Here is a 13,296-nt window from a genome sequence, read left to right as displayed (position 1 = left end):
AGATCTTACAAAGTGCCCCACCTCTCCCACTTTTATGGCAAAGATCACTCTTCATTGCTTCAGGCATGATCATGACCACTTTGGTTACTACAATTTTTAAGTTCCTTACTCTTTTCTTTAAACGGGGTAGCAAAGTTCCGCATTGTGGTCAACAACCAATCAATAACTTTGTGTTCCCGTTATGAAAAGCTGCATCACTGAAGACATCCCAGCCATTTGCTTTGCCTTAGGAAAAACTTTGCTCTAGCACTTAGGTTTAGAGTGATCCCAATAAGTCCTCCTGCAACCTTCATGCAACGGTTGATATGATCGAGAGTGGTATCCCATCCAATCGCGGTTTCTTGTTCACTTCCCTGTTGCCATGAAAAAATTTCTATAGACCTCAAGGCTTCTTTTAGTAATAACAACGGTTTTTTTTTCTACCATTAATTTTCACCCGGTTTTCACTACGTAGATATAAAAGCAGTCTAGTTTTGAAACACCTAAGAAACAAAAGTTCAATAAATGATTGATTTTCCTCTGTCCACGTTCAGAGCCGAAAGACTCGCACTTCGTTCTATTAGGACATTTTGCAAAATAATGGGCATCTTTGACCTCTTATAGTTCACACCCAATAGGTTTCTGTTGCTGCAGTTATTGTTAATTTTAAACTTAACATATATATGATAAATGCAAATGCGGCCTTACACTACTGAAGACCTGAAAACAAATTTCAGGCTCTGAGCGGGAGTCGAACCCACGACCTTTGTGTTGCCAGTGCAATGCTCTACCACTGAGCTATCAAAGCCACATAAGAGTGGTCGTATATGGTAATCCCTTTATGGTGGACATGATAATCGGGAGAGACTGGTGAGCAATGGCCGCGACCGGCCACGTTTTGTGAGCGAGAAGAAACCGCTCCCTCTGTGAACCTAAGGCACTAGAGGATCAACTGAAGAAGAACCGACAGCGTCCAAACGACTGAATATGTCGTTGGCCGACAACAATCAGTCCGAAGAAGAAGTAATGGAGGCGACAACTGGTGACGCCGAAACCACAGAACCAAACCTCGCCGATATCCAGGCGCTGCTGATAAGTATTCAAAAAACAACTAACAGTATTCTCAAGGAAAACAACAAACTCTCAAATGAAGTTGGGGAACTCAAGTCGTCGTTTAATAGGTTGAAAATTGAAATGCTGACAACAAAGACAACTCTAATCAAAGTGCAAAATACCAACAAAGAACTTAGAGTTGAACTTGACGCTGCAAAGCGAAAAATTTCTCAACAGAGAGAGGAAATTGACGGGCTGCAGGATGGCATCGACGATCTGGAGCAATATTCCTGAAAGAACTCACTGGAAATCGTCGGCGTTCCGGGGAGTATACGCGATAACGAAGGGGCAGTTCTGAAAATCGCCAGAGCGCTAAATGTTGACATAAACCCGGAGGACATAGACATTTGCCATAGAGTAAGAAGAAAGAAATCGAACCCAATCATTGCGCGCTTTGTCAGTCACAAGGTCAAAACTAAACTCTACAAGCAAAGAGTCCAACTTAAGCATGTGAACTTTTCAGATTTATTTCCGGATGCAACCGCGGCTGATAGAGTTCAAGCCAACAAAATTTTCATAAATGAAAATTTAACAGCTTTCCGTAGGGAGTTATTGGGGAAGGCGCACGCAAGGAAACAAGAGCTTTCACTTCTTGGTATATGGACCATCGATGGAAAAATGTTCGTCAAAACATCTCCAGAAGGAAGACCTATTCGAATTTATTCCAAATATGACTTAAATATCCTCTAGACCTCATGATTGTATACGGTAGGACTTGACACGCAATAATCTCTTATTTCGTTCGGTGACTATACATGTATTAATGAGGGAGGGTTTCACTGGGACAAGGGCGAAGGACAAACAACCTCTTAAAGGTTTTTTCTTTATTTTTTTTTGTGTGTACGTGAGCGTGTGTGTGTGTGTGCAGTTGCTCTGCGTTATTGGTTTTTTATTAATTATAGTTTAGTTCATTTGATTTTATGCGGCTTAACTGCTATATTTTTGTACTTTAGATATTAGTATTAAGCATTCTTCTTGTTTTGGCAATGCAATCAAAAACCAAATTTAAAATTATTTCATTAAATGTTAGAGGTTTAAGAGACCAGACAAAAAGAAGAAGTATATTTGCATACTTGAAAGACCAAAAGGCAAATTTTTATTTTCTTCAAGAAACGTATTCAGACGCAAATGATAAACTATTGTGGCAAAGTGAATGGGGAGGCAAGATTATTTTTTCTCATGGGACGCACCACAGCAAAGTGTTTGCATCTTATTTGATCCAGCTATTCAACTAAATGAACAAAATAATTTCAGTAACAAAACAGGAAGAATTATTCTGATTACTGTGCATTTAAACTGCGTGAAAATCTCGCTATGCAATATCTATGCACCTAACAACCAATCTGAACAATTGGAGTTCCTACAGGAATTAAATAATTGCATCATAGACAAGTCCGAAATGACAAATATTATCATTGGAGGTGACTGGAATTGTACGCTAACAAAAAAAGATAAAAAGGGCGGAGTTCTTTGGAAATCTACACCTTTTAGAAATTTACTTCTGACTACCATGGAAACGTTTGACCTAGTCGACATTTACAGAACTCGATACCCGAATTCACAACATTTTTCGTACGAATCGAGATCTTTACAAGTTAGGTCAAGAATCGATTTTTTCCTAGTGGCTAAATTCTTGGTAAAGTTTGTTAACAGTGTTGGAATTACCACTTCGATCGCTCCTGATCATAAAACGCTCTTTCTCTGTCTAGCTTTGCCTGTGACGACCCCAAGGGGTCCCGGATTTTGGAAATTCAACAATACTTTGCTTGATGATGAAGATTACACAGCACGTATTCGTAATGTCGTTTTTCAGGTACGCGAGAAATACTCCTTTGTGCAGGACAAGCAGCTATTGTGGGAATTAATGAAAATGGAAATAAGAGAGCAATCTATTCCCTTTGCAAAACAAAAGTCAAAGGTTCTCTCCCAGAGGGAAAAAGAAATTTCAAAGCGACTTGATTACCTCGATAATATAATTTGTAATGAAACTAACCTGCTTAATGTGAGTAATACTTTAAATGAATTTGAAGCTTTAAAAACAGAGCTTCATTCAATTTACGATCGGAAGGGAAAGGCGGCAATGTTTAGATCCAAATGTAGGTGGATAGAAAAAGGAGAAAAATCCACTAAATATTTCTTCAATCTGGAAAAAAGAAATTACAATAGAAAAACCATCAACGAAATCAGAACAGAAGATAATGTAGAAATAAGAGAAGAAAAGGAAATCTTGAAAGGTATCCAGGCCTTTTATGAGGATCTATACTCCTCAAAAATAATTTCATCGCAGGAACAATTTGATCTTTTCACCGAAAATGTAAGCTTCCTAAAACTCTCGGACGAAGATCGTGACGAATTAGAAGGTCCTCTTACACTCGACGAATGCAAAACAGTTCTAGAATCGTTTCAGGAAAATAAATCTCCAGGCGAGGATGGCTTCACCATAGAATTTTATAATCATTTCTTTGACTTAATAGGAGGACACGTTTTGGAGAGCTTAAACGTAGCTTTTGAAGTGGGGGAGCTGTCTATTTCACAACGCCGTGGAGTAATAACTTTAATTCCCAAGGATGACTCCGATCTAGTTGATCTTCAGAATTGGAGACCAATAACTCTGTTAAACACAGATTATAAAATTGTATCTAAAGCTCTTGCTAGACGGATTGAGACAATTCTTCCAAAACTAATACATCCAGATCAGACAGGCTTTATGAAGGGGCGATACATTGGTGAAAATTTGAGACTTATTAGTGATGTTATGGAATACACTAAAATGGAAGAATTAACGGGTATCCTAGTATCTGTCGACTTTAAAAAGGCATTTGACACATTGGAATGGTCGTTCATTCGAAGCGTGTTAAATCTCTTTAATTTCGGTGAAAATGTTAAACGATAGACGAGTGTCTTTTACACTAATGTTGAAAATGCAGTTCTAAATAACGGGTTTACGACAAATTGGTTCAAGCCAACAAGGGGAGTAAGACAAGGCTGCCCCCTATCACCATATCTTTTTATTTTAAGCGCAGAAATTTTATCTAGTAAAATTCGCCAAAATAAGCTTGTTAAAGGAATAAATATTTACGGCAACGAAGTTAAAGTGAATCAATTTGCAGACGACACTAATCTCTTTTGTGCAGATTTAAAATCTGTTGAGGAAGCCCTATGTTTAATTAATGAGTTCGGCTCTATTTCCGGTTTAAAACTCAATGTCAAAAAGACCAAAGCACTGTGGTTGGGCAAATGGCGGAACAACAAAACAACTCCGTTATAGCTGTCATGGCCACGAGATCCAGTCAAAATCCTGGGAATATACTTTTCTTATGCTGAAAAAGCCAATAACAACTATAATTTTAACTTAAAAGTTCGAAAACTTCAGACTCATTTAGATATATGGAGTCCAAGGGGTCTTACCTTATTTGGGAAAGTGTTGATCATAAAATGTTTAGGATTGTCACAAATTCTATACTCAGCATCTAACATCAGTGTGCCCAAGGATACCACCCAAATTGTCAAAAAGAAACTCTTCAGTTTTCTTTGGAACAAAAAAAGAGATAAAATTAAAAGAGAGAGCTTATATCAAGATTATGAGAAAGGGGGACTTTGCATGCCCGACCTCGATTTAATGATAAAGGCTCTACGTCTGGCATGGATTCCACGTCTGTTGAAACAAGGGTAATTTCAACTGGAAATCTGTACCCGACTATTTAATGAGAAAGCTAGGTGGACTGAACTTCTTATTACGATGAATTCTAAAATACCAACTTTTTATAAGGACATGTTATTCTTCTTCGACGAGCTTAAAACTCTTTATAAATATGATCTGGGGCAAATGGCCTTATTTAACCACCCAGAAATACTAATAGATGGCAAAACATTTTTTATCAACGAATGGTTCTCACAAGGGATTATCTCCATCAGTGACTTGTTAGATGAACAAGGCCAGCTGCTCTCATATAAAGCATTTAAAACGAAATACAAATGTAAAACTAACTTTTTAAATTACTATCAAGTTGCTAGTGCAATTTCAAACAGTTTGCTGTCTAGGACAAGGAACAATTACCTACAATCTTTTCCTAAGAATATCTTTTTGGAGAACAACTCAATTTTCGAGCTTGATGATTCAACTAAGGTAAATTTTGAAACAGCCAAAGTAAAGGATTTTTACAGGTTTTTGAATACGAAAGTTCATAATTGTTCACATACTGGACCGATGAAATGGGATAAATTCTTGCCAATAAAGGCAGAACAGTGGGAAAGAATCTTCAGATCACTTAAACAGGTTTCCAAAGAAAACAAGCTGAGAGAATTCCAATTTAAATTTCTGCATCGAGTTGTAGTTGTTGTGACTAAAAAAGAACTCTGCAATTTCGGTATTAAAGACGACAGTGAGTGTTTATATTGTGGAGAACCAGATTCGATAGAACACACCTTCTCAAATTGTCATTTTACTAAAGACTTCTTGTCAAAAGCGGTGCAATAGTTTAATAACTGCAATCAGTCTATCTTCATGCCGTCAGTTCAGGAATATTTATTTGGGGTTACTTCCAGCCTACCTAATAAGAAGTTAGTGAAAAAACTTAATTTTACCTTGCTATATTCCCGCTATTTTATTTATACGAATAAGTTGCATAATAAGTCTCTCCTTATCACAGATTTTGTAAGTAGAATTTTAAGTAAGTACATGCTAGAAAACTTAGGTTAAAACTTGTATACGGAATATCCATACTCCTTCTCAGGTCTTTTTTTTCTCTTCTCTTTAATTCTCCACTGTAATCTATTATTACGTAGTTTTACCATTAATTGCATTGTAATATAACTATATATGTGTGACTATCAATAAAATAAAATAAAAAATAAAAAAAATAAAAATACTCGGCCCAAGTATATGTAAAATAAATGAATGTGTGTCCAGCAGTAGCAATGAAATATATCGGTATATGATAAATGCAAATGCGGCCTTACACTACTGAAGACCTGAAAAAAATTTTCAGGCTCTGAGCGGGAGTGGAACCCACGACCTTTGCGTTGCCAGTGCAATGCTCTACCACTGAGCTATCAAAGCCACATGAGAGCGGTCGTATATGGGTAATCCCTTTATGGTGGACATGATACTCGGCCCAAGTATATGTGAAAGGCCGCATTTGCATTTATCATATATATATATTTCATTGCTACTGCTGGACACTTCACAAAATTCCCACGGAACTTTTTTCAGCGACATTTGCTCCTGGGCTAAGTACTAAGTCTTTAATAACAGTGTCGAGCCATTCCCCGGGAGCTATTCTTGCTCTTGTTTATAAACCAGAGATTCAGCCTCTAGTTGCAGCTGTTCCATACTGAATAAAGACTATTTACTAGCCAATTACGTTCAACTGAGATCACTCGACAACCGGTTCACTAAATTGAAAATACAAAATGGTGTTTCAAAATGTACCACATGTAGCATCTGGGATCTGTTTGCTAGCATCCCTTTTCTGTTCAGGCATCAGACGCGTTCTCCCTCTCAGATCTTTCTTTTCTGTTTTGCAAAGGTCCTGGCAGGGTCGCCAGATCGTTACCAGCACTCCTATTCGCGCTCATGTTACATTACTTGCGTTTCGTGAAACTTATAATAGCAAGAGTCACAGTCACAAAATCTCCAGTTCACGAAAACAAAACTTAAAGTCATGAAACGTCTGTTAGGGTGCAATCCCTACTCTTCCTCTTGTTCACTGTAAATGGTTTCAAATTGAAGGTGAGAAAAGGCTAGCCGGACATTATTTTCTGTTTTATTTTCTTTGTCATCTTGGAGCTTATTATCTTTTTTCCGTTAGTGCCAGAAGTACCCGGGGTACTCCCCTAAAATACCTATACGGGTATGTACAGTACCGCCCAACGGGGTTGTGATTTTGTAACTCCTGTTGTAGAGCGGGGTATTCATTTTAGTGACGATTCATAGAACGAGGTATGATCTAACGTTTCAACTTATCAACAGTCAGAATGAACCGAAATTTCGAAATTTCGAAACAACGAAGATTTCCGCAGGCTCCACGAAAACATTTCCACAATGACCGCACACTCGAATGGAATGAGCTTTGAGTTTTTTTATGTCATAATTCATGTTTTTGATGGCTTTGTGATCGAAGTGCATGTGCATGTGAACGCTTGTAGGCTAATGAACATTTGGTGAGAATACTAAATCAGTGAATTGCTATTCTTATTATGCAAGCTTGACAAGCTCAATGAACGAACTAAAAGTGCTAATGATCTGATGATCATAACAAATATTTAGCTAGTTCTAAGCCGTTTTTGACCGTTGCAAAATCCTTTCTTCCAACGTTATTGAGATAAACTTTTGAATGCAGGGAACAACACAATGCAGGGTAAAACCCAGAACTTCTTGTTGCCGGATCTCTTTTTGCAGAAATGCTTGCACCAGATGTCACTGAAGCCTGTATAAAAACTGATGCCTTGCGATCTAACAGCACAACAACAGTGATGTCATAAATGGTGTTTTTGCGACACCAATTTCCAATAATTTTCCCGAGCGCTCTACGATTATACAGGCCAAAAATAAGCATTTTTAACTTGAAATATCTCTGCGGTGCAAAGTCCAATTACTTTGAAACTTTGGAATATGTTTATTTGGTTCTTAACTGAGCACCTTGGCTTAAAATAAAAAAAAGAAATTTTGGTTATTTGACCTTAAAAAATTGACCTATTTCTAGAATGGGGTATAATTTTGAATGCAAATTATTTCTAAAGCGGAATATAATGCCAATTTGGAGACCCGGCTGGAACATAACCACCCAGAACACACTCGAGTTCCCCCAGGAAAATACCAGGGTGATCCACAAAGAAGAATTCAATGTTCCCCTAAGCGAAGAACAAAAAGAGCTCTATAGTTTCTAGAAGCACTTGAAAACCTTCACTGGATTAGAAGATTAAAGGATTCAGAGAAAACTGGGAGGTCACGACTGCTAGAGTGCAAAAAGGCAGACAGTGGCATTAGACTTTTTTCCTGAGGACACAAAATGCATAGCAATTATCTTCGGGATTCGCATGAAAAAGGGGCAGGAATGTGGTTCAGGACCCCCTCCCCTTCCAGACCCAGTATAAACTGCAATATCAATTCTTAAAATCTTATCACACCTTATTCATAGTAAAAATATATCCTTTTTATGCTCTTTGACTCTTTCAACTGGATAACCGACAGCTCCTGACAATTTGGTGGTCAGTGCCCATGTTAATTGATACATTGCAATTCATCAGAAACAAATACAGCTGTACGTACATGTAAATATACATAACATCAGAAAAACTTTACTTTGTTTCTCCACTGGCTTGTCCTTGGTTTGGGCAACATCTTTTTCCTCTATAAGTTTCGCAAAGTTAGATGGAAAGACGCCAATTCTGCCATTTAATTTGCCACGCCACCAGCCCTCTTCCACTTCACACATGAAATCAACCACTTCACCCACATGTAGTGTGAGTTCATCCTCATCTTGGGCGTCATAATCAAATGTCACTTTGGCCTTCTTTTCTACAGCTGTTAATAATAATATGCATACTGTTTAAGTGGCGTAAATCTTTCAATTCAGTTTCTACTAACATGTCAGTACAGTGCTGGTGACCCATTTTTTGGAGTTGCAAAGAACCAAAATAATGTCTAATGCAATAGCATAAATTGCGACCTGTACATTTGTAGGGATTTCAATAAGATTTTAAGTATGTGACTGCCCTTGTGTGCCACCTTGCAGAAAGCAATATAACAAGCTGAAAACATCACCCCTTTTCAGGTGACGTAGTGACTGCTCGTGTGAAAAAAATCCAAAATGGCAGACCTATGGTGGCTCTCACCCAGGTCCCTTTTGAGTGACATGGAAGCGAGGACAGAGGGCCTTTTCCAAGATGGGGTCAGGTTTGTAAGTCGATCATAAGATGACCCAAAGGATATGACATGGGTCACAAGCCCTCTGTAGAGCATAACGCTATAATAAGACAGAGACCTGGACACTAAATATGATTTGCCTAGTAGTTCGCACCACGTTGTTCTTGTTATGTGTTCTCGCCATTCTGAAGGGAGAATGCTTGTTTATATTAAATGTATATCTCTGTGAAATGGATAAATTCCTATCTACTCTGGTTTAAATTACTCAAGCTAAGGAAACTAGATCCTGATGAAGGTTTCCAGGAGAAAAACTTCCCAAGTTATAGAGTTGTTGTAAGTTTATTTTTCCACGAAATCAACTAGCCTTGAGGCTAGTAGGAGTGTATTTTTACTAGCCAAGCATGCAGTTTTATCAGTCTTCTGCTAGTGTACTAGCATTAGACTCAAGCACTGGTAAGCATGCCAGAACTCCCACGGGTGATGGGTCTTACTGAAACCAGGAACATCAATCATACTTATCCCTCCAAACGTGTTGTTACAGAAAATATCCATACCCCTCGCACAGAAGGTTTTTGGTTTGACTCCTCCCATCCCTCTGGAAATTCCAGTTAAGCCGCATACTTTCCTTTAAAAATTTTGGCTTTTGAGATCCCTCCCCACCCCCTTGGAATTTCCACTGGCCTTCCATGGGGTGGGAATGGATATTTTCTGGAACTGCACAATCCGGTTTGTTATGCAATAGTGTGAGATTTTCTGTGCTTAACCCATGAAAATTTTACAGATTCAGATCAAACCACATCATGTTTCTCGAAGTGAGAAATTGCTGCACGTAAAATATACAGTACTACAATGTATAAACACAAGCAAAATACAAGTGGATAAGTTTACAGACTGAATAAATTGCAAAAAAGTACACTTATAAGTGAATAAAATAAGCCAAGGATTGAAAATTTGATCACTGATCACAGGAAGCTGATGAGGTATCACACTAATAGAAAATAAACACATAAAAAGATACAACACAAGAGACATTTATGGCCACGTGGTAATTCTCTGATTATACATGTACCTTCCTTAAGAACTAAAGATAATAATCCCAACATACTGCATACATAGGCAGTTGCCAAGAGTGGGTAAAATATTGACATCTTGAACTGATCACTAAAAAGAATTTATTTGCACAATACCTAATAGGACATTTCAAACAAGAAAAATACTGCAGTTTTGTCTAAATCGTTGCCAGGACATTTTTGTGACTGATTAGAATAAGTTGTTTCAGTTTTACCATTCAAATATCAACCTATCTGGTCTCTGCTTAAGCAAGAAAGAATGGACATTTAGGCCAAGTAAAAAAAATGTTTCTCGTCCCAGCCAGCTTCATTTTTTCGGAGCCTCTTTTCTTTTTTAATATTTGTTATTGGGAAAGTTGGAAAGAACAAAAACCAACAGGCGTTACTCCTTAATTTAGTACAAAGAAAATTCTATAAGACATGGCTTTTGCCTGCGTTTTAATACAAACTAGGGCCAAAATTTTAAAACCTCAGCACGCTTGGCCCTTACAGGAGAGGTCAGGATTTATTTTTCAAGTTTGTTTCTGGAGAATTTGACAATGGAGGAAATAACAAATAACAAAAAAGAGCACCCGCCCGCTCCCTTTTTTTTTATAGAAATCAGGGTTGGAAATAAGTGCTCGCAGGCTCGCCTAGGCGAGTGTGAAAACTGTCGGGCAAGTGCAAATCACGGATCACTTGCCCCGTTTGGCGAGTATGATCAAAACTAAGCGTACCAGTAACTCTTTACTTTTCACTTTACAACAATCTACACTGTTCACAAGCGGATAGCTTACCAATGTTTTGAAATCTCAAAAAAAAAAACAAAGCTGGTTCACGTTCGCAAACAGACAAAAGTGGCTTCCACTTTGAAGTAAGTGTTTTTTTATTTATTTTGGAGTTAATGTCTATTTTATGGGATTTTTCATTTAAGAAATAGATTGCAGTCTGTATCGCGATCAACCACCACAACACCACACAATTTTTTTTACGCCTGTGGACTTAAGACACTTTTCTTTGAATTTTATCAAAGAGCAAAAAGGAAAATGTTAAAAAAAATTTAAAGTTGTACATTTTATGTTATGTATTACATAATTTATTTTTATGTAATTCGTTGCAGAGGGGGCTATTTTTTTTGTTTTACTAAAGGAGACTGGGCCAGTGAAAACTGAATTTTGGAACACTAGCCATCTGGGCGAGTGAACTTCGAACTGCACTCGCCCAGATGGCTAGTGTTCCGAAATTTTAGTTTCCAACCCTGGAAATACGGACGAGAAACATTTGTTTTATTTTACCTTGGCCTTATAATCATGTATTCAAATATCTGAAACATGACAACAAAATATAACATTGAAGGCCAATATTTTTTCATGTACACTGTGTACAATGTACATCTACTGACTGTCTCATTCTGCAAACCCTTTTATCTTTAGGTTGAAACATTGTTAGAAATCTTAAACAGAAATTTGACTCCAAAAACCCCTGCATTTCTCACATATACAACCACAGCTTAGCAAACAGGAAGCTAAATTTTCAGTTAAATTATATTTTGAGAATAATTTTCGAGTTTCAACAGTTCTTAGAAAGAGATTCATAAAACAGTTCTTATAAAGAGTCTCAACTGACGGGTATAAACTTTGGCTTACTTAACAATCCATTTAAAACATACACTTGTCAGGGTAAATAAAATCGATATAAGCATAGTTTCCACATTACAGTCTGTCCGACGTGTCCAATTGATGAAAATCAACAATGGAGGAAAATCGATAAAATCGATTATTATCGATAACAATTGATAGTAATTAATCGATTGATATCGGAAATCGATGAAAGTCGAAGACCTAAAGAGTTGTTCATCGATTTTCATCAATTTTTATTGATTATATTAGGTACGTTTGCACGACACATTGGCAATTGTAAATTTTTCTCTCCACAAAAAGAGATCTGTCATTCAATTGCTGCCTGCTTTTCCTCTAAATGTGCCAAAATTACGAAAAACTTGATTAAAGGTGTGTTCAAAATTCTCTTTGAAAAGTCTGGTCAGTTGAAACCTGTGATACGTGGACAATACCCTTCAAATAGCCCTCTATAATCTCTGCCCCAGTTGTCCACGCGAGTTAACAACTCGAAATACCTCTCCGCTGTTGCCGTTTCTTTCTCAAGGGAAAAAGATTCGCCTGTCTTTACTGTAAATGGGCACTCGTGGTAGCCCTTCACAATAGCCTCAATTATCAATACGTTCATTTCGTGTGTTGTATGACTGCAGGACTTCGGCAAGACTGACTAAGCAAACGGATGCGTAACATATCGATTTCCGCTTATACCCGGGGCTTACAAATTGTTAAATTTATAAATGGTTCATTTATTAAAACTGATAATAATCGATAAAATCGATAAAAATCGATACAAGAAAGAGGAATTGAATTGTAAGTATCGATTTTCATCGATTAATGAAGCCAATTGATATTAGTCAATTGATTTTTATCGATTATATTGATTGGTTTCCAATGATCAATTTTCATCGATTGGTCATGTCAGGAGTCTGTAATTGAAATCTTCAGCTTTCTAAACAATCTTAGAAGGAAAAATTGCTTGGCAGTACCAAGACCAAAGACTGACTTCCTTAAAAAGTCGATTAGTTATGAACGGGCCACATAATGGCATTCAGTGAATAACGAGGCCCGCCTTAAAGAATCCTTGGCAAGTTTCAAGGGTGCCTTGAAAGTACTAGGCATTTAGAGGCTGTTTATTTTTTGTTTGTTTGTAATGCTTAGTTTTGTAGTCTTTAATTTGTAAATATATTATAATTGTTACTTAAGAGTTAAGTTAGCTCCATATACTAATAGTAATTTGTAAACACGACCACGTCAGCTATGCTGCAAATCAATTGTCGTGTATAAATAAAAGCTGTTATTATTATAATTATAATTATTATTATTATTATTATTATTATTATTATTATTATTATTATTATTATTATTATTATTATTATTATTAAACGAGCTTAAACACAGCTGATCTGTGGTTAACGAATAATTACCTGTGTTGGAGCTGGCATCGCTGGCAGCAGGACTCAAATCTACGACGAAATTGTTTGGAAACATTCCTTTTTTTCCCGTTCAGCTCTCCCTTACACCAGCCTTCTTCCACATCTACAACATTTGTGATAATGTCTCCAACTTCTAAGGCAAATTCATCGGCATATTTGGGCTCGTAGCTAAAAGTGACGCGAGCTCTTCGACCTATCAACAGATGCGATCGCCATTGAGCTAACAATAACAACAAAAA

General features: G+C 37.2%; 2 pseudogenes across 1 annotated transcript in view; one reads left to right on the top strand and one right to left on the bottom strand.

The window, feature by feature from the left end:
* LOC144651466 (uncharacterized) overlaps positions 1-13,296 on the bottom strand; it is a 31,440-nt pseudogene that overhangs the window by 18,010 nt on the left and 134 nt on the right. The window contains exons 2-3 of the transcript XR_013570323.1: positions 13,049-13,250; positions 8,396-8,617 (exon numbers count right to left, since the gene is read on the bottom strand). The product of XR_013570323.1 is annotated as an uncharacterized LOC144651466 (transcript). The remainder of the gene's footprint in view (positions 1-8,395; positions 8,618-13,048; positions 13,251-13,296) is intronic.
* On the top strand, positions 306-1,782 carry LOC144651601 (uncharacterized; annotated as a pseudogene).

This window comes from Oculina patagonica, chromosome 4, assembly GCF_052425735.1.
Source record: "Oculina patagonica isolate OP01 chromosome 4, crgOcupat, whole genome shotgun sequence".
Taxonomy (NCBI): Eukaryota; Metazoa; Cnidaria; class Anthozoa; order Scleractinia; family Oculinidae; genus Oculina; species Oculina patagonica.
This window is presented reverse-complemented; position numbering and strand designations above follow the sequence as displayed.